General features: G+C 40.2%; 1 protein-coding gene across 1 annotated transcript in view; it reads right to left on the bottom strand.

Moving 5' to 3' along the window:
• LOC308413683 (NACHT, LRR and PYD domains-containing protein 4A-like) overlaps window positions 1-25,820 on the bottom strand; it is a gene marked incomplete at both ends in the record, with an annotated part of 667,338 nt that overhangs the window by 65,775 nt on the left and 575,743 nt on the right. The gene's annotated exons all lie outside the window — the stretch shown is intronic.

The following is a 25,820-nucleotide window of genomic DNA, read 5'->3' as shown; positions in this document are numbered from 1 at the left end:
AATACCATGCAGTTTTTTTAATAACAATTGATTGATTTCCCTGTAAGTTTATTTATTGTTGAGAAGAGATTTCACTAAGTTTTTTGTTATTCCAGATGAATTTGCAAATTGCTCTTTCCAACCCCATGACTTGAACATTTGATGGAGACTGTATTGAATCTCTTAATTGCTTTTGGTAAGATGGCCATTTTTACAATGTTGATCCTTTCAATTCATGAGCATGGGAGATCTTTCCAACTTCTGAGATCTTCTTCAATATCCTTCTTCAGAGATTTGAAGTTCTTGTCATACAGGTCATTCACTAGCTTAGTTAGAGTCACACCAAGGTATTTCGTATTGTTTGTGAATATTGTGAAGGGTATCTTTTCCATAATTTCTTTCTCAGCATGTTTATCCTTTGAGTAGAGGAAGGCTTCTGATATGTTTGAGTTAATTTTATATCCTGCCACTGTACTGAAGTTGTTTATCAGCTGTAGAAGTTCTCTGGTGAAAGTTTTGGGGTCACTTAAGTATTATATCATCAGCAAATAGTGATATTTTGTCTTTTTCCTTTCTGACTTGTAGCCCTTTGACATCGGTTTGTTGTCTTATTGCTCCAGTCAAGACGTCCAGTACTATATTGAGTAGGTACAGGGAGAGTAGGCAACCTTTTCTAGTCCCTGATTTTAGTGCAATTGCTTCAAGTTTCTCACCATTTAGTTTGATGTTGGCTACCGGTTTACTGTATTTGATTTTACTGTGTTTATATATGGGGCTTGAATTCCTGCTGTTTTCTAAAGTTTTATCTTAGAGGGGTGCTGAATTTTGTCAAATGCTTTCTCAAATGATCATGTGGGTTTTTTTTTTTTTTTTAAATTTGAGTTTGTTTATATGATGGATTATGTTGGTGGATTTCCATATATTGAACTATCCCTGCATTGCTGGGATGAAGCGTACCTGATCATGGTGAATCATCAATTTGATGTATTCTTGAATTCAGTTTGCAAGAATATTATTGAGTATTTTTGCATCAGGATTTGTGAGGAAAATTGGTCTGAAGTTCTTTTCCTTTGTAGGGTCATTGTGTGGTTTACTTATGAGCATAATTGTCACTTTGAAGAACAGAACTAGTTGGGTAAAGTTCCTTCTGTTTCTATATTGTGGAATAGTTCAGAGAGTATTGGTATTAGGTCTTCTATGAAAATCTGAGAGAATTGTGCACTCAACTCAACTGGTGCTAGGGTTTTTTTGCTTGGGAAGCTTTTGATGACTGCTTTTATTTCTTTAAGTGTTATGAGACAGTTTAGGTGGATTATCTGATCCTAATTTAACTGGTATCTGGTATCTGTCTAGAAATTTGTCTATTTCTTCTTGATTTTCCAGTATTGTTGAGTATATGTTTTTATAGTAGGATCTGATGATTTCTTGTATTTCCTCAGTTTCTGTTGTTATGTCTCCACTTTCATTTCTGATTTTGTCAATTTGGATACTCTGTGCCCTTTAGTTCATCTGGCTAAAGGTTTATCAATCTTGTTGATTTTCTCAAAGAATCATATCCTGGTTTAGTTGATTCTTTATATAGTCCTTTTTGTTTTTACTTGGTTAATTTCTGTTTGAATTTTATTACTTCCTGTGGCCTATTCCTCTTGGGTGTATATGCTTCTTTTTGTTCTTGAGCTTTCAGGTGTGCTGTCAAGTTGCTGATATATGCTCTCTCCAGTTTCTTTTTGGAGGCACTCAGAGCTATGAGTTTTCCTCTTAGTACTGCTTTCATTGCATCCCATAGGTTTGGGTATGTTGTGCCTTCATTTTCTTTAAACTCTAAAAAATCTTTTATTTCTGTCTTTATTTCTTTCTTAACCAAGTTTTCATTGAGTAGATCATTGCTCAGCTTCCAGGTGTATGTGTTCTTTTTGTTGTTTTTGTTTTTATTCAAAATCAGCCTTAGTCCATGGTGATCTGATAGGATGCAAGGGAGTATTTCCATCTTCTTTTATCTGTTAAGGCCTATTTTGAGGCCAACTATATGGTCAGTTTTGGGGAAAGTACCATGAAATACTGAGAAGAAGGTATAATTTTTTGTTTTAGGGTGAAATGTTCTGTAGATGTCTCTTAATTCCAATTAGTTAATAACCTCTGCTAGTTTCACTGGGTCTCTTTTCAGGTTCTGCTTCCACAATCTTTCCATTGATGAGAGTGGGGTGTTGAATTCTTGCACTACTATTTTGGGTGGTGCAATATATGCTTTGAGCTTTAGTAGGATTTCTTTTATGAATGTGGGCACCCTTGTGTTTGGAGCATGGATGTTAAGGATTGAGAGTTCATCTTAATATATTTTTCCTGTGATGAGTAAAAAGTGTCTTTTCTTGTCTTTTTTTGATAACTTTTTGTTGAAAATTTATTTTATTTGATATTAGAATAGCTACTCCAGCTTGTTTTCTGGGTACCATTTTCTTGGAAAGCTTTTCTGCAACCTTTTACTATGATGTAGTGTCCATCTTTGTCTCTGAGATGAGTTTCCTGTAAGCAGCAAAATGCTGTATCCTGTTTATGTATCTAGTGTGATGGTATATGTCTTTTTATTGGGGAATTGAGTCCATTGATGTTAAGAGATATTAAGGAATAGTGATTGTTGTTTCCTGTTGTTTTTGTTATTAGAGATAAAATTATGTTTGTGTGCTTTTCTTCTACGTGTTTCAGAAATCACTATGTTCACCTTGTTGGGCTCAAAATCACAGAGATCTGCCTACCCCTGCTTCACAAATTCTGGCATTAAAGGTTTTCACCACATACATGGCTTACTTTCTAATTCCTATATTGATGACTTTATTAAAGTGAATTTAAGATGCATTCATTAGAGGAGATGCATCAAACTTAATAAAGTTCTTAATACACAATCTGAAGAGTGTAAAAACTTAAACAGTGTCCAGTGGGATATATCATTAAATGTGAGTGCAAATTTATCCGAATGATAGAACCCTGGTACATTACAAACAACAGCTTGTGTTCCATGAACAACAGTAATCAGAGAGTAAGGCATGCCGCCAGGTCATGCGTAGAGTATGACTACACCTTGGAAAATACTACAGCACACATTCGGTCCTGATTGTCGTTGCTCAATACTCATAGTATATCTTCTCTTCTACTTTGCCTTCCCACATACACGACAGATCCTCAAAGCAGACATTGTATCAATGCCGTTCACTATCTACTCAGCTTTTGCTTCTGTAGTAAGATCACAGATGTACTGTCACATATGGATACGTTCACCCCACAGGCATATTTCCATCCTGCAATCCCGGTATTACGTGGTACTTACACATGCATTCTCATGCTGCTTATGGCATGATATGATCAGCTAAATGGTAGTAATACTGTTCCAAAGTTATCTCCACACCACGTGAGGCAAGGTGGGTATCACATTGATTATCACCACAACCCTTTAGCACCTGCAGAGATGGGGCTTATATTATCCGGATATTACCCACAGTCGACCATAGTTGGGGACTTACATCACAGTAAGAAACAATAGGGACTGGTTCGATCATCTTTAATTATGGAGTTATGCTTGCCACTTCTCTGTTCACTGATCTGTTGAGCCAGCATTTACTCAGGTTCCGTTTCCTTGTTGACTGGCACTCAGACTGAAATACACACCAGTCACCATGCTTCTTGCCTCTGCAGGACGATGAGTGCACTGTGCACGTCCAGACTTACTGATAAGCAGTGCCGTAAGAGTCAAGCCTGAGTAGAGGTCTTCGACTCTGTGACCTCACCGTCTTCGAAAACTGCCATTTTCATTTCTTTCTCAGTGGCAGTGACAGCACTGGCTTTGGGGAAAAGATCCTCTATTAAATTTTTCAGTTGTTAATTAAGAAAGACACTTAATTAAGAAAATTTTCTTGTAAATTTATTCAAAGGAATAAGGTGTTCATAGGAGGGATTCTGTTTTTATGATCTACAAAGTCCAAACATGTCTCCTATGGAGGGTGCATAAATCTTTAAGGTTTGATTTATGAGAAAGTTAGAGAAGACCATTTGTTGATTTGAATCCAGGCTTCACTGACTTCTTCAACATAAATCAACATAGTTTACTGTTCGAATATTTACAAAATTTAGTAATTAAAATGGTTGAGTGTTTTATACATGCCTGTGTGTTTTATTCACATCTATAAATGATTATTTCTTTCCAACTTCTTTCTTAACTACTTACCACAAATTTCTCTAACTTTCAGGTGTTCCTTCAAACAAACAAACAAATAATTCTTTGAGGTTTTTTTTTTTTTTTTTTTTTTTTTTTTTTTTTTTTTTTTTTTTATGAGCTAGTATGTGCTTAGAGCAGGAACGTTGATAGAAACAACTATACTCTCTAAAAGTTTGAAATCTTAATGAAGTCAGACACTTCCTCTACCAGAAGCCACCTGTACCCAATAGCTCTTCAGTTGGGAGTGGGCTACCCTAATCTTCTCCTCGAAGCTGGGATTTACCTAGGTTGATTTGGTAAGGTTTTGTGCATACAGTCATAACAAGTCAATTCACATGTGCAAGATAGACAACACCTGTTTACTAGAAATCATCTACCACAAGGAAGTATCTAACAGTCTGTCCCTTCTTCTATGATGACCCTATAGTATTGGAAGGAAGAGTTTTGATACTGGTGTTCCATGTTTTATCTGGGTTTTCTATAAGCTTTTATTTTCAGCATGCCTCTCTTGTTCATATTTTTTTCAACTAATCCCCAGGGAATGCTGGACTGAACTTTAGCTCTCCAAGGCTAAGGCTAGCCCAAGGCCGGCCTGTGCTGGTTAAGTACCTGTGTATGAGGCTAAGTTTCAGACCTGGAGGGAGGCAAGCTGAGCTGCTCTGTGTATGTGCTTACAGAGCTTCCTGGGCTTTGTTTACACCCGGCTCCACAGCCTGCCCAGTGACTGTCTCCTGGTTTTGCTCTGCTTCTAAGTGCACACAGTGACTGGGTGCAGCAGCCACTGTAGGAGGAAGTGATCCAAAAGATCATGCGGTCCTGGCAGCCACCTATTTTTCCTCTGACAAAGGAGGGCAGCCATTCCTATGCAGGGTGTGAGAGCTACCTAGGCACCAGAGGCTGCAGCACCTTCTCCACATCAACAAGGCAGGTGAGACACAAGACCAGAATAGCCCTGCTGGCTCTCATCTCAGTGCTGCTTGGGCAGGTGGAGGGCAAATCTCCAGACATCCAAGAGGAGAGAGGATGAGCCAGCATCACTGCAGGTGTGACTTAACTGGGTTTTCTAAAGTACCTTGATTTGTGCCTCCTGGTGGTGTGTGAATCAAAGCATCTTGAACAAATCTACACTGCTTTTCTAAAGAGCATTCATGTCTATTCCTAGCTTGCATTAGGGGTGTCTGCAGAGCTGGAGCAGAGGGATAGCAATTAACTATGAGGAGGAACTGCAGAAGGCTGAGAGAGAAGAGAGCCCCACTTGCTGTGTCATTTCTTCCAGTTTTTTTTCCCCCCAGGCATTCTTGGGCTTGTTCCCAAAGGCTTCCTGAATGTGAAGGACTGAGCAGAAATGAACTACTGGGCTCTGAAAATGACCTCCATGCTCTACTGGACCCTGTGCACACTGAGTGCCATCCCCAGTCACCAGTAAGACTGTAGTTACCATCTCATCTCTGTGTACACGGCAGCCGTTCAAGGGCTGGGCACTGTACTGTGAAGGAAAAGGTGCCTGAAACATGTTATACCAGAACCCAGCATAAGGGAACTGAGTTATGCCCAGGGTAGGTGGCTGGTAGTGACACTGCTGTCTTCAGACCTAGCTGGTACCTTTCTGGGGGCTGGGCAAGGAGGGGAATTTGATCTTTATTCTCAGTAAAGAATCCATAGACTACAGTGCCCCTCCTTCTCATCCTGGCTCCTCACTTTGCAAGAAAAATGCAGACTCCCCAAATGTTGGACCAATTAGGGGGAGAGTTATGCTCAGCCTTAGGAGTTTCCTAATTGTCAGGTGGCATAAAACAGCATACACATAAAAATGAATTAAAATTTAAAACAATAAATAAAATATACTTATATGTTTAGCTGCCTGCTTTTTGATCTCAAGGGAAACATTATTTCTCTATGTATCTCCAGCCCCCAGCAAAGCTGTATGGAGGCTGGATGCAATAAGTGGTTGAAGCCAAGCAAACAGATATTGTTGAGTGGTGAGCATTTCAGGCTGAGCTGTGCTAGAACACTGAACTGAATGTAGAAAGGTGCTGGAATGAATAAGAGAGGTGCCTGTTCTTACTAAAATTAAAGGGGAATTGGTTTCTGATACCTTGTGTTGTCTGACTAGCCTAATAAGATGCCACCATGCCTTTCTTTAAATTTGTGATTTCAGTGGTTAGAAGATAGCAACATGTGATAGGATATATGAGTAACCAAAGGGTGAGATCCAGTTGTCTATCTCTTTGGACTAGGACAGGATCCTGGGGATACAGAGGCAAAATGGTCTCTGTTGAATGCCTGAGTAAGGCAGGACCAGGATCCAAGCTTTCACCTATCTTCCTAATCTATGCTGGGGCGCCTCATATTATCTATCACCTGCCCTATATACACATTTATGACATTTCTTGTTCCACCATCTAGCTTACCTAGGCCTAGGCCCCCTAGATAGCGGTGATCACATGTAAATCAGGAGGGTAGCCAGTTTCAGAACTGTACAGAGATAAATTGGTTTACTAGAGGCTGCCCCAGGATTCCTGTGGGAACTGAAAAGCTCCTGTAAGAGCCTGAAGACAAGTAGAGACCAGTCTAGTTTTCATTTCAGTGTCTGGAGTATGAGCTAACAGGTTTCCAAAGATAGAAAAATCTGCTCAAATAGATAGCGATGTGCTGAAGGAAATAAAAATGGGTGTGCTGGAGCACTTGAAAGATGGGAGCAGGGGTTCAAAGTCAGCTCTGGCTACACAGCAAGTTAGACGCCAGCATGGGCTACAAGAGACAGTCTACAAGAGCAAGGGAGACAAGTGGGGGAGGAGTAAAGCTAGAGGACATTCAAAGGTTACCAAAATATTCTTTTTCCTGTCCTTGTATTCCATGAAGTTTTCCTAAAACACCATTGAAATTTTTAGACACTTGATAATTCCATTAGCAGGCAGGTGGCATTTTTCAAAAATGCAACTAAACATGACAAAGTTTGTTAGAAAATGAGAGGTTTTGTGTGTGTGTGTGTGTGTGTGTGTGTGTGTGTGTGTGTGTGTGTTTGTGGTGGGTGTTTTGCCTAAATATCTATCACATACATATAGTAACTAGAAGAGAACCTCAATCCCTTGTAACTAGACTCACAAATGGTTGGTTTTCAGCTGTCATGTTGGTGCTAGGAATCAAACTCTAGTTCTCTGCAAGAACAGCAAATGAAATTAACTGGGTCACATCTATCTCTCTATCCCCTACACTCAGATATTTGCTAGGGATTTGAACTCAGGGCTTCGTGCTTGTACAGTAAGCGCTTAAACAGTCCCTGATGCCATGTTAGCCCAGCAAAGTGCCACCAGATGACTTTATCAGAGGGATGAGAACTGGTGTTGAAATAAGTAGAAAAGCAAAGTTGTGCCATGTACCTCATTGTCAGGGTTCAAAGATGCCATGGTCTCCCCTGGTTCCTGGTTTGTTGTAGGTGGGGTAGGGACCCTGTAGGATTACTTATCTGTTAATATAATAGGAAAGTCAGGAAGAGATGTTACGTGGACAAAAGTTGTTGCATTTGAGTTTAAACCATGCTTAATAGACTTTAGCTTTCAATCCAAAAACTCAGTGGTAATGTGTATAGGTGATCCTCACCTGCAACACCAGCACTGGAGTATGAAGGTGAAAAAATACAAAGTTTCAAGAATACACAGGGAGAATATAACTGGAAAAAAGTAAACTGTTTAACAGGCAACATAAGAGAGCCTCAGGCCAGACCTGAGTCAACTCTAATCTCCACAAACAGCTGGGACCCAAAACCTCTGGTTATATTTTGTCCTTTCTATCCACAGGGTCACTTGGACACTGATATGCAGCAGTTGGATTGGGAAACCTCCATGGACCCATTGTGAAGGAGAAGACTGCAGACGTTGAAGTTTGAGTGGGAGCTAGTGGATTGTGGGAAGTTAACCACTGAGCTTCCTGCAAAATGACACCTTTCTGACTGGATGCCTCATGGACTTCTTTGACAATTAATCCATGTCCTGTCACAGTGGCCCCCAACATTGCCTAACACAAAAGAAGCCCTCAGATCTCACCAGCAGAGGGCTGGCAGCAATGACAGTCACAGGAAGGCTTCTGCATTGGGTTGAGAAAAAGCTGAGGTGTATTGGAGTTCTGTCTCCAGGAAAAAAGTCTTCAGAGTTGGGAAGAGAAGGAGAAGCAGAAACACTGGATAGATTAGGTAGAATCTCTTGTCTGTGGTCAGCCTGTGGGATGAGGAGGATGAGATCTAATGCAGAGAAAGGACCAAAGGCATCAGATGTTGATGCCCCTTGATCTTCATATCTTTGTGTACTTCCTTCAGCTTCTGGTATTTACTGGTCTCCCAATCTCTAGTCTAAATACACAGAGTTATGAGGCAGATGTAATAGTGTGTTGTCCTTTATGAATGCCTTCTAGCCACTTATAGAAGGCCCAGGAGTGACACCCTGGTTCATTGGACAGGGTGTCCTCAAGAACTTGAATGCTCGAGTTTTCCAGAACTTAGCCAGAGAACTGTCTGCCTTCTTTCCTCGAGGTCCACCTAGTGACAATCAGGTTCAAAGTCATCAAGATGGATATCCCAGGACACCTATGCTCTCTGAAGCATCTGTCCACATGGACCCATCTTTACTGACATTTTCTTTAAGGTCCTAGAACTAGTCAGTGAGGATTGATCCTCAGGACCCAATACATAGTGCTGACCAGTGAATGTTTGATTTCTCATTCTACACATGATCCAACTGACAGGGCTGTGAATAGATCCCAGCTCATGTTACAAGCCTCTTGACACTGTCCACGTGAGCCTTAGTCTGATGTGGTAGAGACTCAGGACCATCATATCTTTGAGGAAGAAGAGCTGGGATCGTGAAAAAGGTGCTGAGAGATCTGGTCCCTGTGCAGTCCACTGTCATGGTTTGGAATCTCCACAGTGGAACTGGTCTACAGCCAGCCTCTTGGCACATCTTTGAAAAGGAGCATATTAAAAACAAGAAAATAAACAACAACAACAAAACCAAGTCCCAGCCCTGCTCTGCATCTGATTGTTAAAAGAATATGTTGGCCTTCCTTGTATCTAGCAGAGGGAGAACCTTGGGCTGTGAAGCATCGAAAGGTGGGGCATCCCTTCTTTCAGCATTTGCCACAATTGTCTGAGTCCTGCAGGGTTCCACAAGGTGAATGGGGGTAGGTAACCTCTATCATCTTTTCCAGTGGGATCTTTACCCTCTTGGAAAGGAAATGACTGAGTTCAGAGCCTTGAACTGAATTTTTTACAACCTAGTAACTCATTGCACATTGATTGTAGCACCCATTCCAAAGAATCATCATGAGCCCTGAGTGACCTAGAGTTTGTGTTTATCACTACATGTCCCATCATTGATAAACCTCTGTTGTCTCTTACTTTTTGACAAAATATCTTGAAGCTAAGGCTGGTCTCAAACTGCAAAATGCCCTTGAGGTTCTAATCCCCCTCCAACCTACAAGTGCTGGGATTATAGACATGTACAACCATACCTAGTTTTATGCAGTTGTGGGGTTGGATGCCAGTATTTATGCGTGGGTAAGCACTTCCAACTGAACTACCTTACCACCTCCAATACTGCCTTGTGACATCATACACACACAGGCTTCTCTTCAAGGACCAGGTGCTCTGCCCTCACAGTTCTGTGGCATGATTTCTCTCATACACTGCACTGCCCCTATGTCAGGCTCTTCAGGGGGACAGAGGTTACTTCTGGATAGCTTGTGTCAGAGCAGTAGGACAACACATAAGAGTCTCAAGTCTAGAAATTTCCATGTTGGTCATGAGTAAGTACCCATTGCCTCTTTAAGCTTCTGTTTACCTAGGACAAAGAAATTTTGTTTGTTTTTCTGCAAACTTCTCTTCAGGAACAAAAAAGGTGCATTGGGAATCTGCATTCATTGCCTTCTGGAAGAGGGATGGTCAGTCTAGAGTGCCCTTCTGGAAGCTCATGAGTTTTTCCTAGGCCTCTTGGTTTCTTCTGTGTTAAGGAGTGTGGAGTAGTCAGCACCAGCTCAGGGAGTAGTACCAAATGTCTCCACAAGTTGGTGAGACATTCCTATGTCTTCTGAGTCCACAGGATTCTTTTAGCATATTCCAAGACCTCTTTGGATCTATTCTGACAGGGATCCAAAGAATTGAAGGAGGACAGAAAGAGATAGAGTCACTCCCCTTGGAAAACCCCAAGTCTGCCCCATTGACCAGCAGCCATCTCTGCAAACAGGAATTTGCCTAACATCAATTCCAGCCTAGGAGTCAATGTCTCTGGAACCCTCTGCACAACTTCTGTGCTGGCTGCCAGGGCCTGTCTCCTAGAGTTCACAGCCTGTTCTTTGTCAATAAACACATCATAACATTGAAGTACATATGTAAATATATGACTGCATATTCAGAGTCCTGCTGGCAGAGTGAGCATGGCTGTAGATTAGCCATAAGGCAAAAATGGTTTTTCTTTGTCTTTGTTATCACCGAGCTGGTAGGTTTTTGTTTCTGTGTTAAGTAGTCTGAACTGGAGGCTCACATACATCTCCTGAAGAGCTGGGCATGTAGAATATTTCAGGTTTACCCTCATGAAGCTGTGGCATACCCCATAAATGGGTGAGGCTGATCAGGAACTTCCCCCATGAGTATGCCCACATGTCCCACGTGGCCTGAGCCCATTGTCAGCAAAGCCTGGAGGTATTAGTTCCACCTAAATATCTGACTCTAGAACATTTTTCTAGTATTGGCTTGGTCCTTCTGAGTCCCATGACTCACCCCAAGGAGTGGAGCTTTGGGACACGGCCTTCTGTCCTCCATTCACATCACTGGAGAACATGATCTTAAATGCTAAGTTTTATTTGGAGTTACATGGCATGGGGGCTCCTCAGTGAACATGCCAGGGCGTAGAAGAGGAAAGTGAGCAATGTGCCTCCCCAGGCACCAGAGAGGAGCCACCCTCAGGGTGACAGATTTCCAACAGGAATTATATCTCAGTGTCCAGGTTTGCAATTGAGATTGGCAGGGAACTAGCAGCTTCGAGGCAGTGTGTAGGAGAACTGGGTAGAGAATACCCCCAAGCCTTTCTCTGGGGCCAGGTTGAATGATGGGTTAAATGAGGGAGATGTTGAAGAGAGGAAGGGGAATCATCCCTGGCCTGTTTGCCTGTCTTCTATCTGTAGTTTGGGTGTACGAACAGGTCCTGGGAATCTCTCAGATACCGGATAGCCCATACCAGGAGGACTGAGTCACCTTCTACTCAGATATTCTTACTCATGTGCACTCAATGAACAAGCTGCTACCTACATAGAGCCTTCATCCAGGTGTTAGATTGTGTTTGGTACAGGGAATCTGCATGCTACTAAAAGAACAATATAATCCCTAAGCCAGATAGAAACCCTCCAATCTACCATGGTGTTTTGCCTGCCAGATATGCTAGTGCAATGCTTTCATAACACTTGTAGAGGTAATTAATCAGTATCTGATTTGACCTAAGTACCACTCCACAAGAAGGAACTGATACACAATTATGCTTGGGTAGCTAAGTACCTGCATTGGAAAATAAGGGAACTATCATAAAACCAGATAATACTAGTCCAAAAAAAAAAAAACAATACAATTAATCCCAATGATAATCTGCTATACTCACATATAAGTGCCTTGCTCAGCCATCATCAGAGAAGCCTCCTCCTGCAACTTATGAGAAAAAAAAATACAGAGACCCACAGCCAGACATTATGCAGAAGAAACTAAGAGTCCTTGAAACACTAAGCCCTAAATTGGTTGTCTTTATTAAATCCTTGCCCTGAGGGCTCAGAGAATCCTGTGGAAGATAAAGAGTGTAACATCCAGCAGGGATTGAAGGATACCAATAAACAAGGCTCTTAATCAACAGGAGCGAAGATCCTGAAGACCCAGCTATTCCACTCCTGGGCATATACCTAAAAGATGCTCAAACTTATAACAAAGAGACATGCTTCACTATGTTCATAGTTCTACTATGTTCATAGCAGCTTTATTTATAATAGCCAGAAGCTGGAAAGAACCCAGATGTCCATCAACAGAGGAATGGATACAGAAATTGTGGTACATTTATATGGTGGAGTATATTAGAAACAATGACTTCAACAAAATTCCTAGACAAATGAATGAAACTAGAAGCTATCATGCTGAGGTAAACCAGTCACAAAAAAAGAACACAATGGCATGCATTAACTGATAAGCAGATACTAGCCCCCAAAAGCTCTGAATACGCAAGAAACAATTCACAGATCTTATGAAACTCAAAAACAAGGAAGGCCAGAATGTGGATGCCTCAGTCCTTCTTAGAAGGGAGAACAAAACACTCATGGGAGGAAATACAGGGACAAATAGAGGAGCAGGGATTGAAGAAAAGATCATCCAGAGATTGCCTGATCTGGGGATCCACCCCATATGCAGCCACCAAAGCCAAGCACTATTGCTGATGCTAAGAAGTGCTTACTGGCAGGAACCAGACATGGATGTGGATGCCTCCTCAGAGGCTCTGCCAGAGTCACACAGATACAGTTAAGGGTACTTGCAGCTAACTATCGGACTGAACTTGGGGACCCCAATGAAAGAGCTAGATAAAGGACTGAAGGAGCTGAAAGGATTTTACCCCATGAGAAGAATATTATCAACTAACCAAACTCTCCAAAACTCCCAGCTACTAGAACTCCAACCAATGAGCACACATTGAAAGACCCATGGCTCCAGTTGCATATATTTAGCAGAGGATAGCATTCTCTGGCATCAATGGGAGAAGAGGCCTTTGATCCAGCAAAGTCTTGTTTTCCCAGTGTAGGGGAATGCTAAGGCACTGAGGTGGAGAGGGTGGTTGGGAGAATGAGCACCTTTCTGGAAGCAAGTGGAGGAGGAGGGGTGATGGGAGTGAGCAAAAAGAAGATAACAGTTGAATTGTAAATACAGAGAATATCCAATTAAAAAATAAAATAAAATAGATCATACGAACTGAGAGCCTGAAGGAGCAAGTACAGCGTCTGCATGGGTTTTCACCAGGTCCTCTGCAGGCTCCTTGAGATCGTCCATGATTGCTGTATGCCTCTTCTTCCTGAGCATGGCAGAAAAGCCTCTTTCCCTGCCTTCCTATCTTGGAGTCTCAGACTCTGTTTGTACCTGTCAGACTGAATTCACAGATAGGACACTAGCATAACTGTCCTCCGAGAGGCTCCACCCAGCACCTGAGCAAAACAGATGCAGAGACCCACAGTCGAACATTGGACCAACAGGGCTGGAGAGAATTCCCAGCTACCACATGGCGACTCACAACCATCTGTAACGAGATCTGATGCCCTCTTCATATATATTCATATATATATTCATTTATATATATATATATATATAAATCTTCAAAACAAAACAAAACATTGGACCAAGCTCAGTAAATCTTATGAAAGAGTTAGGGGAAGAACTGAGGAACCCAGAGGGGATAGGGAATCAATTATCCTGTACCCTTGAGGATTCCCAGAGACTGAATCACCAACCACAGAGCGTACAAGGCCTGGACCTAGGCCCCTGCACATATGTAGCAGATGTAAAGCTCCATGCAGTTCTACATCTGAAGTAGGGGTTTACTCTGACTCCCTTGCCTGCCTGTCAATCATGTTTCCCCGAACTGGTCTGCCTTGTCTGGTCCTAGGAAGAGAAGATGTGCCTAGTGCTGCAGTGACTTCAGGTGCCTGAGTAGGTTGGTACCCAGGTGTCCTCTTTGTCAGAGGTGAAAGGGGCTAGGGAGAGACTTTGAGGAGAGGGGTCACTGGGAGGCACTGCAATCAGGATGTAACATGAATAAATAACTTAATGAAAAAAAAGTCCAGGAGAGATGTCTCAGCAGTTAAGAGCACTTGCTGTTCTGGCAGGGAACTGGGATTTCATTGTTATCCACGTGGAAACTCACAATTATATTTATACCCAATGCCAGGGGATCAATCACACGTTTCTGATCTCTGCAGACCTCAGCTGTGAGGCAGACAAAACACTCATTTGTATAAACATTGGAAAAAGCTAACATTTTTGAGACACTGAAAACAGGAGGTAAAGAAGAGGGTAAGACAGTATGGGAGAGAATGTGTTTAATGTGCTATATGCTTACATGCATTTGAGCCTTTATAACTCAGTCATGTACAGTACGTGTACACAACATTTATTTTGATAACCAAAGAATATAAGTGAATAAATAAACAAATAGAAATATTAATAGTGAGTAAGTAAAACAAGATCTGAGATTTATGGGTACAGCTCAGTAGAGTGCTTGCCTAGTATGCATTAGGTTCTGAGGTCAAGGCTCAAGTGTTGCATAAACTTGGGGCAGTGGTATACACCATCTGCAATTCCAGGGGTGATGGTGTACACCTGCAATTCCAGCACTCAATGAGAGGAAGGGGAGTCAAAAGTTCAAAGTTATCTTCAGAGCTCAAGCCCACAAATGCTTGTGGAGGGCCAGTGAGATGGCTCCATAGGTAAAGATGCTTGCCATAAAGCCTGATGACCTGAGTTCAATTCCTGGGACCAACACACAGAAAGATAGAAATGACTCCTGAAAATACTCTTGCTTACACACTAAATAAAAAAAGGAATGACTTTTTCTAAGATTAAATAAATACTTGTGTATGTGTGGGATTATAAAAGTGAAGGAGATGTAGACAGACTTCCTAGAGCAGTGTTTCTCAACCTTGATCTCTTTTGTGTGTGGTGGTCAAACGGCAGTCACAGAGGTCAAATATTAAATGTCCAGCCCATCAGATATTTACATGATTCATACCAGAAACAAAATTGCAGTTAGGAAGTAACAACAAAATAATTTTATGTTTGGAGGCACCAGAACCTTAGGACACAACTGTATTAAAGGCCTGCAGCATTGGTCAGGCTGAGAACGCTGACCTAGATCCTTAACCCACGATTCAGCACTCTAGAATCACCTGGGTACCGAAACCACCGCTAAGCAACTGTTCCCACCTGCAGCTGCCGGCTGGAATCAGCCAAGTGTTCTGGTTACTACTGGTGATTGTGACTCCCCACATCATTCGACACAGAGGAAAAATGATCTGCTCAGTATCAAAGGAGAAGAGTACAAAAGATGTAACATCTGTCTCTACTCTGAGTTCTTTGTATATTATGAAATAACACAATAAATAGGTCTAAAACCGAAGGAGACACACACACACACACACACACACAAATGCTAAAAGAGGACATAATTTAAGATAACTTCTTTCAAAAAGGCGTGTGTGTGTGTGTGTGTGTGTGTGTGTGTGTGTGTGTGTGTGTGATTTCACTGGACTTAACGCAGGTTCTCAGACTTTGAAGCAGCTTTTCGCCCTGGGGCAGGGGGTGGCCCTACAGTGACAACAGTGGGTGGCAGTGCACAGGGGACAAGGTGGAGCACTTGCCTGACTGCATTAAAGGGCTTGTATTGCACAGTCAGCCAGCCATGACTACAAAAAAGAAACAAAACACAAACTAAGAAATATAAGGCAGGTTTGATCAACACAAAGTAGATTAGAAAAAAAAAAACTGAGCATCTTCCGTGTAGGTGTGTGTGTGTGTGTGTGTGTGTGTGTACATTGATAATCTATGTCCATTCAAAGCTACCCATTTATATGCTCATTTTAAGTGCTAGATAGTGATAGAACACAGAACATGATAACTACTAAGGAGATTAAAGGGACTCATCTGTACAATCAGAAGCCCTGGAGAACCCTTCTCTGGGTTTAATCTGGAAGCCTATATACCCAGATTCACTGCAATATCCACTATCTGTAGAATACCAGGACCCAAGGGTTTAGAGCCACACTAAACTTCTGACATCAAAGATATCTGTGAAAATTTTGCTCCTGCCTCCAACCAATGAGAGAAGTAAGGCACTGGCCAATCACACGGCAACACACACCTTTTCTTCCCGGTTTCAGCTGCCATATATTAACAACTAACCTGGAAGCCATAGGGCAGTGTGTTAGCAAATCTTGTCTTCTGCTTTTTTTTTTTTTGTATGCTTTTTTATTTACTTTATTTGAGGACAGAGTGTGCATGCTTCATTTTTCTTTCCTGTTATGTTCCTCATGTGTAGACCAACCAGAACCAGTTTGTATCCTATTGTCAAGATTATTTGGACTTGCTTTAGCAAAGTATACAACACTTCATGGTACTTTATTTAACCTTTTTCTTTTCTTTTCTTTCTTCTTTCCTCCATCCCTCCCTCCCTTCTCTCTCTTTCTTTCTTTCAGGAAAACAAAAGTAATTATTTGTCCAAATCCAGAAAACCTCCTTCGGCTGGATCCACAGACAAGCACACAGACTTTATTTGGCCTTTTCTGACTTGGAAGTAAGTAGAGGGACCACAAATGATTGTTAGCTGGGTTGGAGACCTTAGAGGAGAAGGTGCTCATGAGGCCTCGCAGATACAAAGAGAAAATAATAATGTATAAGTGTTATGAGGGTTGGACACCTGATAATATGAAGTATAGAAATATAGTTAAGGCTGAAAATCAGGAGAACCCACAGAGAAGCAGGCAGAAATGGACACACCCAACATATGTGTCTAAGCCCTTCACCCGAGTTCACCCAGTTAAGAACTTTTTCCCCCTTGGCTATTAGGTAAATAAATGCATCACCAAAGAGTGCTTACATATCAACTGGTCTTTACTGTTAGCTGGAATGTTGAGTTTTGTTCCTGTAAGAAATGTATTAAATTCCTGACTTCTAATACCTCAATAGGGGTAAAAAGACATTGTTGTAGATTTAATAAGTTGTTCTAAGGATAACTATGTAGAGAACGAAACACCAGGAAAATGTAATGTGATAATTAAGGCAAGTACTGGAGTTAAATAAGGAACAAAGTTTTTCAGTAAAGCAGAGGCTTAGAAGGTGCAGACCAAGGGAGGCACCTGTGTGAAACTGCTGTCTCTTGCCTCACAGTGAAGCGATAGGATTCCTAGTCATTTTGGTGTTATTGAGTGTTTTTGAGGCAGTTTCAAGGACAGTGGGATAACTAAGAAACTACTGTGTAACCAAGGATGACCTTGAACTTCTAACCCACCTGCTTTCACCACCCAGGCTCAGGTAGTGCAGGTGTGGATGATCACACCAGATTCCCGGTGTTGCTAGTGATGGAACCCAAGGTTCAGTACTTGTTAAGCTGGCATGCTACTAGTCAGCCCACATTCCTAACAGAATTTCTGTAGTTTTAAACCACTTAGTTTACCCCTGCAAATTTACCAATAATATTTACGACAAATAACTGAGAATTTGTATTCTAAAATAAAACTGCTGTTGTTTAGAACCATAGTATATCAAAGTAAAAAAAAAAAAAAAAGAACAGTAGCAGGATACTGTTGGCTACATAAACACATACAGCCCGCCGTGATGGCTCTTGCCCTTGACCCCAGCTCCAAAAAATAATAATGAATGAAAGTAAGTGAGTAGAGTTAAAAAAAAAATCAGTAGATTTTGTGAGAGGCACCAAAAGGGCTAATTAACAAAAATTATAAAAATGTAAATAGATGAGTTAGAAAGTAGTCTTACTCTTACAATAAACCCCATTCCAGCAGAGGCAGCCTCTTGATTTCAAGGCCAACCTGGTCTAAACAGTAAATTCCTGGACAGTCAGAGCTACAACACCCAAAATACCCCTAAAAATAACAACAAAAAAGCCAATTTTTTTTGGGAGGAGCCCTTGGTAGGAACTGGCATCCTGTCTTCCCACTGGTGTGGCTGTGGGGCTGTGAGGGAATGTGGAAGACTGGAGGGGGTGGCTGTGGTAGCTGTTAGGTACCTTTGGGGCTGGTAAGTGGACCCGGCCTTGATCATGGGGTTTGGAGTTCTCTCTTGATATTGGTTGGTGCACAAGAACCCCGGATGCTGGAGCTATTCCAACTTTGTCACTAAGCTAGCCTGAAAAAAGACTTATTTTGTAGTAATTCCAGAGAGAGAACAGGAAGTAATCAAATAAAGACTTTATGAATATGCTTAATCTAGTATATATATATTATAAATAATATATTTTAATTACATTAAAATTATATTACCACACTCTGAGAGAATTCTATACATTTATATTTTTTTTCCTAAGAAGGACTGAGGCTTCCATTCTTATTTTTTTTTCTTTTCTTTCTTTTCTTTCTTTTTTTTTTTTTGTTTTTTGGCCTTTGTGTTTCTTGACCTTCACACAGTCTGTGAGTTGTTTCTGGGGTGTTCTGAGCTTTCTGGGGTTAGTATCCCGTTATCAGTGACTGCATATTATGTCTGTTCTTTTGTGACTGGGTTATCTCACTCGGGATAATATTCTCTAGATGCATCCATTTCCTTAACAATTTTGTTAATATTGTTTCTGATAGCTGAGTAGTACTCCATTGTGTAAATGTACCACAATTTTTGTATCCATTCATCTACTGAAGGACATCTGGGTTCTTTCCAGCTTCTGGCTATTATAAATAGGGCTGCTATGAATATTGTGGTGCATGTGTTTTCATTGTATGTTGGAGTGTCTCTGGGGTATATACCCAGAAGTGTGGAATAACTGGGTCTTCAGGTAATGTTATGTCCAATTCTCTGAGGACAACCAGAATAATTTGCAGAGTGGTTGTACCAGTTTAGAACCCCACCAACAGTGGAGGAGTGTTCTTCTTTCTCTGTATCCTTGCCAGCTTCTGCTATCATCTGAATTTTTGATCTTAGCCATTCTGACTGGTGTGAGGTGGAATCTCAGGGTTGTTTTAATTTACATTTCCCTTATGACTAAGGATGTAAAACACTTCCTTAGCTGCTTCTCAGCCATTCACTATTCCTCAATTGAGAACTTTTTGTTTAGCTCTGTACCCTATTCTCTAATAGGATAGTTTGATCCTCTGGTGTCTAACTTCTTGAGTTCTTTGTATACCTTGGATATTAGGCCTCTCTCAGATGTGGGGTTGGTAAAGATCTTTTCCCTATCTGCTGTCTGCCATTTTGTTTTCTTGACAGTGTCCTTAGCTTTACAGAAACTTTGTAATCTCATTAAGTGCCATTTGTCGATCTTTGACCTTAGAGCATGAGCTTTTGGTGTTCTGTTGAGGAAATTTTTGCCTGTGCCTATGTGTTCTAAGGTTTTCCCTACTTTCTCTTCTAATAGTTTCATTGTACCTGGTTAAATGTGGAGATATTTGATCCACTTGTCCTTGAGCTTTTTACAAGGAGATAAGAAAGGGTCTATTTTCATTCTTCTGCATGCTGAGTGCCAGTTGGACCAGCACCATTTGTTGAATAGGCTGTCCTTTTTCCATTGAATGTTTACAGCTCCTTTATGAAAAAATCAAGTGACCAAATATGTGAGGGCTCATTTCTTGATATTCTATTCTATTCCATTGATCCATGTGCCTATCTTTGTACCAGTACCATGGAGATTTTAACACTATTGCCTTGTAATATAGATTGAGGTCAGGGATGGTGATTCCTGCAGGTATTTTCTTGTTGTTGAGGATGGATTTCTCTATTCCAGGTTTTTTGTTATTCCAAATGAAATTGCACATTGCTTCTTGCAATTCTGACGAATTGGGTTGTAATTTTGATGGGTATTGCATTGAATCTCTAGATTGCTTTTGGTAAGATGGTCATTTTTACAATGTTGAACTTTCCAATCCATATGCATTGGAGGTCTTTTAATTTTCTTGGATCTTCCGCAATTTCCTTCTTCAGAGATTTGATGTTCTTGTCATACAGGTCCTTCACTTACTTAGAGTCACACCAAGGTGTTTCTTATTGTTTGTGACTATTGTAAAGGGTATCTTTTCTGTAATTTCTTTCTCTGCATGTTTGTCCTTTGAGTAGAGGGAGGCTACTGATTTGTTTGAGTTAATTTTATATCCAGCCACTTTGCTGAACTTGTTTATCAGCTGTAGAAGTTCTCTGGTGGAATTTTTGGGATCACTTATATACACTATCATGTCATCTGCAAATAGTGATGCTTTCACTTCTTCCTTTCCAATTTTTATCCTTTTGATTTCTTTTTGCTGTCTAATTGCTCCAGCTAGGACTTCCAGTACTATGTTGAATAGGTAGGGGGAGAGTGGGCAGCCTTGTCAAGTCCCTGATTTTAGTGGGATTGCTTCAGGTTTCTCGCAATTTAGTTTGATGTTGGCTATTGGTTTGCTGTATATTGCTTTTATTATTATGTTTTGTTATGGGCCTTGGATTACTGTTCTTTCCAAGACGTTTAACATGAAGTGGTATTGAATTTTGTCAAATGCTTTCTCAGCATCTAGTGAGATGACCATATGTTTTTTCCTTTGAGTTTGTTTATATGGTAGATTATGTTGATGGATTTCAGTCTATTAAACCAACCCTGCATCCCAGAGATGAAGCCTACTTGATCATGGTAAATGATTGTTTTGATGTGTTCTCGGATTAAGTTTGCAAGGATTTTGTTGAGTATTTTCCTATCAATGTTCATAAGAGAGATTGGTCTGAAGTTCTCTTTGCTTGTAGGGTCTTTGTGTGATTTAAAAATGAGGGTTATTGTGGCCTGGAAAAATAAGTTAGGTAGTTTTCCATCTGAGTCTCTTGTGTAATAGTTTGGAGAGTATTGGCATTAAATAGCCAATAAATATCTGATAAAATTCTACACTGAAATCATCTGGACCTGGCCTTTTTGGGTTTGGAGGCTTTGGATGACTGCTTCTATTTAGGCGTTATGGGATTATTTAGATGATTTACCTGGTCCTGGTTTAACCTTGGTATCTGGTATCTGTGTAGGAATTCATCCATTTCCTCCAGATTTTCCATCTTTGTTGGGTATAGGCTTTTGTAGTAGGATCTGATGATTTCTTGAATTTCCTCAGTTTCAGTTGTTAGGTCTCCACTTTCATTTCTGATTTTGTTAATTTAGATAGTCTCCCTTTGCCCTCTAGTTAGTCTGGATAAGCGATTATCAATCTTGTTATTTTTTTAAAGATCCCCCTCTTGGTTTTGTTGATTCTTTATTTTTGTTTCTATTTTGTCAATTTCTGCTCTGAGTTTGATTATTTCTTGCCATCTACTCCTCTTGAATATATCTGCTTCCTTTGGTTCTAGACCTTTCAACTGTGTTGTTAAATTGCTAGTGTATGCTCTCTCCAGTTTCTTTTTGAAGCACTCAGAGCTTTGAGTTTTCCTCTCAGTACTGCTTTCATTGCATCCCATAGGTTTGGGTATGTTGTGTTTCATTTTCATTAAATTCTAGAAAATCCTCAATTTCTTTATTTGTTCTTTGCCCATGCTATTGTTTAATAGACCATTGTTTAGTTTCCATATGTATAGGGATTTTTGTTGTGTTTTGTATTATTAAAAACCAGCCGTAGTCCAAGGTGTTCTGATGGGATGCATGGGAGTATTTCAATCTTCTTATATCTATTGAAGCTTCTTTTATTACCAATTGTATGATCAATTTTGGAGAAGTTGCTGTGCGATGCTGAGAAGAAAGTGTATTCTTTTTTTTTAATGATGAAATCTTCTGTAGATGTCTATTAATTCCAATTGGTTCATAATTGCATCCTTGTTCAGTTTCTGCTTCCATGATCCCTCCATTGATGAGAGTGTGGTGTATTGTGTGGGGCACAATGTATTTTTTGAGCTTTAATAGCAATTGTTTTATGAATATGGTTGCTCTTGTATTTGGAGCATATACGTTAAGGTTTGAAACTTCCTTCTGAAAAATTTTCCCTGTAATGAATAAAAAGTGTCTTTCCTTATCTTTTTTTGGTAACTTTTGGTTGAAAATCTACTTTATTTGATATTAGAATGGCTACGTTAGCTTGTTTCTTGGAGCCTTTTGCTTGGAAGGTTTTTCTCAACCTTTTACTCTGAGATAGTGTTGTCTTTGTCTCTGAAATGAGTTTTCTGTATGCAGCAAAATGGATTCTGTTTATGTATCCAGTCTTATAGCCTATGTCTTTTTAGTGCAGAATTGAGTCCATGTATATTAACATATATTAAGGAATAGTAGTTGCTGTTCCTGTTATTTTTGCTTTAAGAGTTAGAATTGTGTACATGTGTCTTTCTTCCTTTGGTTTTCTTTCTTAGTTATTTTCTTATTTCTACTAGAATGTAGTTTCCTTCCTTGTATTGGGTTTTCCATCTATAATTAACTGTAGTACTGGATTGGTATTCAGATATTGTGTAAATTTAGTTTTGTCCTAGAATATCTTGGTTTCTCTATCTATGGTTATTGAGAGTTTTCTTGGGCAGAACAGCTTGGGCTGACACTTGTGTTCTCTTAGGGTCTGCATGATGTCTTTCCAGGATCTTTTAGCTTTCAGAATCTCTGCTGTGAAGTTGGGAGTAATTCTGATTGGTCTGCCTTTAATGTTACATGACCTTTTTCCCTTACTGCTTTTTGTATTCTTTTTTTTTTTTTTTTAATTTGAACACTTAGCGTTTTGACTAGTAGGTTTTGGGAAAAATTTCTTTTCTGGTCCACTCTATTTGGAGTTTTGTAGGCTTCTTCTCTGCTCATGGTCATCTTATTCTTAGGCGTAGGGAAGTTTTCTTCTACGATTTTGTTGAAGATATTTACTGTGCCTCTTAGTTGATATTCTTTGCCCTCTTCTATTCCTATTTTCCTTAGGTTCGGTCTTCTCATTGTGTCCTTGATCTCCTGGATATTTTTTTTTTAGGAGCTTTTTGGCTTTTGTATCTTCTCTAACTGTTTTGTCTATGTTTCCAATGTTGTTGTGTTTGGCCTGAAATTCTCTCTTACATCTCTTATAGTCTGTTGGAAATGCTTGCGTCTGTGACTCCTGATTACTTTTTTTGGTTTTCCACCTTCATGGTTGTCTCTTTTAGTGTTTTCTTTATTGTTTCTATTTCCATTTTCAATTGCTTCTTTAATTCCTTTATCTCTTTGGTTCTGTTTTCTTCTAGTTCTCTGATTTTTTTGAGTGTTTTTCATGTTTCCTCTTTAAAAATTTCTATTTGTTTATGGTTTTTTCTACAGTTCTTGTTTAAATGAGTTATTCAAGCTCTTCTCTGTCATCATCTTGAGGTATGATTTCAGTTATGAGTCTTCTTTTTCTCGAGTGTTTGGCATTCCATTGCTTGCTGTGATGGGAGAGCTAGTTTCTGATGTTGCCAGGTTGTCTTGGTTTCCATTGTGTAAGTTCTTTCATTTTCCTCTCGCCCTCTTGTTGTCAGTGACTATATGTGGTCTTGTTGTCAGTGATTGATTCCGATGTCTCCCGTGTACCTGGCCTGTGTCTCTGGATCTCCGCTGTTTTAGGTTTCAAATGGCTTGAGCACTTGGTCTGCAAGCAATGGCCTTCCAGGCAGACACCCAGTCCCTAAGGTAAAGTTCCTGTTCCCCTGGACCAACTGGAGGGCCGCGCCTACCGCGTGCTAGGCCTAGCCCTCTCTGCGCCCCGGCTACTCATAGTGCAGTTTCGCCAGGGCTCTGTCCCTGGATCTCTGCTCCCAATTAATTTTTATAGTGCAATGATTTAAGTTATTGGCTGTGCTTTTGTATTAAATATGTATTACCTCTTCCAAAATAAAGCCTATGCCTCAGACAGTTGAGGATCTGTTTTAGGCAGAAGTAAACACACATTATTCTTGTCTTTTTTATACTTGGTGGGGATGTCTTCAGGAAGGCATCACCTGTATCTAAGGGATGACAGTTTATTCATTTGTCCTTTGAAGAAGGCATACAGTGTCAGTGAGCCTTGACGTCCTTGTCAGTGGTGTCTGATTTCTGACTATTTCATCAATCAAATAAGGAAACTATGTCTCTAGAGCATAGCCTTCTTCCTCAGCAATTCATTCTCCCCTCCACATCACCACAATTGCCCTACCTAACAATCTGAAATTTGTTCCATTTTTTTTATGTGTCTTCATTCCCTATACAGAGTCTAGATGTTGGGTAATATAACTCTTTGGGCTTCTTGATATAGTAGATTGATGATTTCATCAGTTGTCTCAAAGGGTCCTGTAGTAATCTTTCCAAATACATGGATATCACAATTTACGTTGAAGTTGCACCTCAATAAACAAACTGTAGATTGAATATACATGTATTCTTGCAATTTTTATTACATTTATTTTATTTGTATGGGTATACATATGAGGTGCACACATAGGAGTGTCTCTGGCGTCCGAGGCAGCTTGTATTCCTGATTTTCTTTCTATTGTGTACTCCCATATGAATCCTAAGGCCACCCAGGAGTAGGAATTATGCTCTGTCCTTGGTCTCTCCCTGTCTCCCTCCTTCCTTCCTTCCTTCCTTTCTTCGGCCATGTACATGAGGTGGTAGAACAGATGGCTGCTTGTTTGGCAAGCACTTTACCATCTGAGCCACATTCCTCAGTCCCTCACTCATTTCCTTAGGTATATGAGAATATCTCATTGTTTGTATTTTCATACTATTAGTGATGAATAATGTATAGCTTCTTTTCATGTGTGTGAATAGATGTGTGTGCACAAGTGTGTGTGTACAGATGACAGTATCAGGCAGCATGCTGCAGGAGCCAGTTCATTTTATTTTTCAAGTAGACTGCATTGTTCTAGTGTGATTTATTGAAAGGACACACCTTTATGTGCATTCCCACTAGTTCTAAATATGTCCATTTCCTTTTGATTGTAGAAGTGCCAGGTGGATATAAGTTAAGAATCTTTGTGTTTTTTGAATGATTCGATTATTTCTCCATCTGATATTTGGTGAGGGTTCTCCTTTCTGAATTTTTGTCTGAAAGTTAAAATTTGTGTTATAAATAAAAACATATAACATCATTATTATATTGAGACTTCCTTTGGATGGTTTTGTCATATCTGATTGTTTTGTTTTTGCAGTACTGAAGACAGGATCTAGTGTAGTACTACTACTTAAGCACTCTGACACTGGTCCATAAATCAGCCTTCATTCATGTTTAGTTTTTATATACTTCAAAAATAATATCTTAGCTATTTATTTATTTACGGTGTATATGAGAATTTTGTCAATGTACCACATACATGCGTGGTGTTCAGGGAGGGCAGAAGAAGGTATCATATACTTTGAGCTGGAGTTACAGTGCTTGTGGGCCATCTGATATAGATGCTGATAACTCAGGTCCTCTGCATGATCAATGGACACTCTTAACCCCTGAGTTGCACCTTGCCATCATTGTAATCCACCATACAGGTGCTGGAATATGAACCCAGATTTTGTGGAAGAGCAGGCAGTACTTCTAACCACTTTTTTGAGACAGGGTTTTTCAAAGTTGGCTGAGCTTTCATTAACTTTACTATGTTTGTATGCAGACCCTAAAGTTTTAATGCTATTGCTTCTTCCTCTGAGGTAGCTGGGATCATAGGTCTGTGCTACGGGACTCAGATATCTGTTTATACTTAAAGCTGTTTTATAACAGGGTATTGTGTACCATAATACTGTTATCATGATAACATAGTAATACTGATCTTCCTCGTATTATCAGAGTTAATGGCAGTAGTAATTCTTCTAACATTTATTCATGTGTTTGTGTATGCCTGAGTGTAGGTAGGAGCACAACATGTGTAACATGCCTTCAGAGTCCATACGAGAGTGGAGCTAAAGTTACAGACAGCTGTGAGCTGCTTAGTTGATTCTGTGGATTGTGTTCTCATAGTGTCTTTGACCACTCGGTCTTCTTTTCT

Source organism: Micromys minutus (genome assembly GCF_963924665.1).
Source record: "Micromys minutus genome assembly, chromosome: 32".
Lineage (NCBI taxonomy): Eukaryota > Metazoa > Chordata > Mammalia > Rodentia > Muridae > Micromys > Micromys minutus.
The sequence above is the reverse complement of the archived record's forward strand: the minus strand, read 5'-3'. Positions and strand labels throughout refer to the sequence as shown.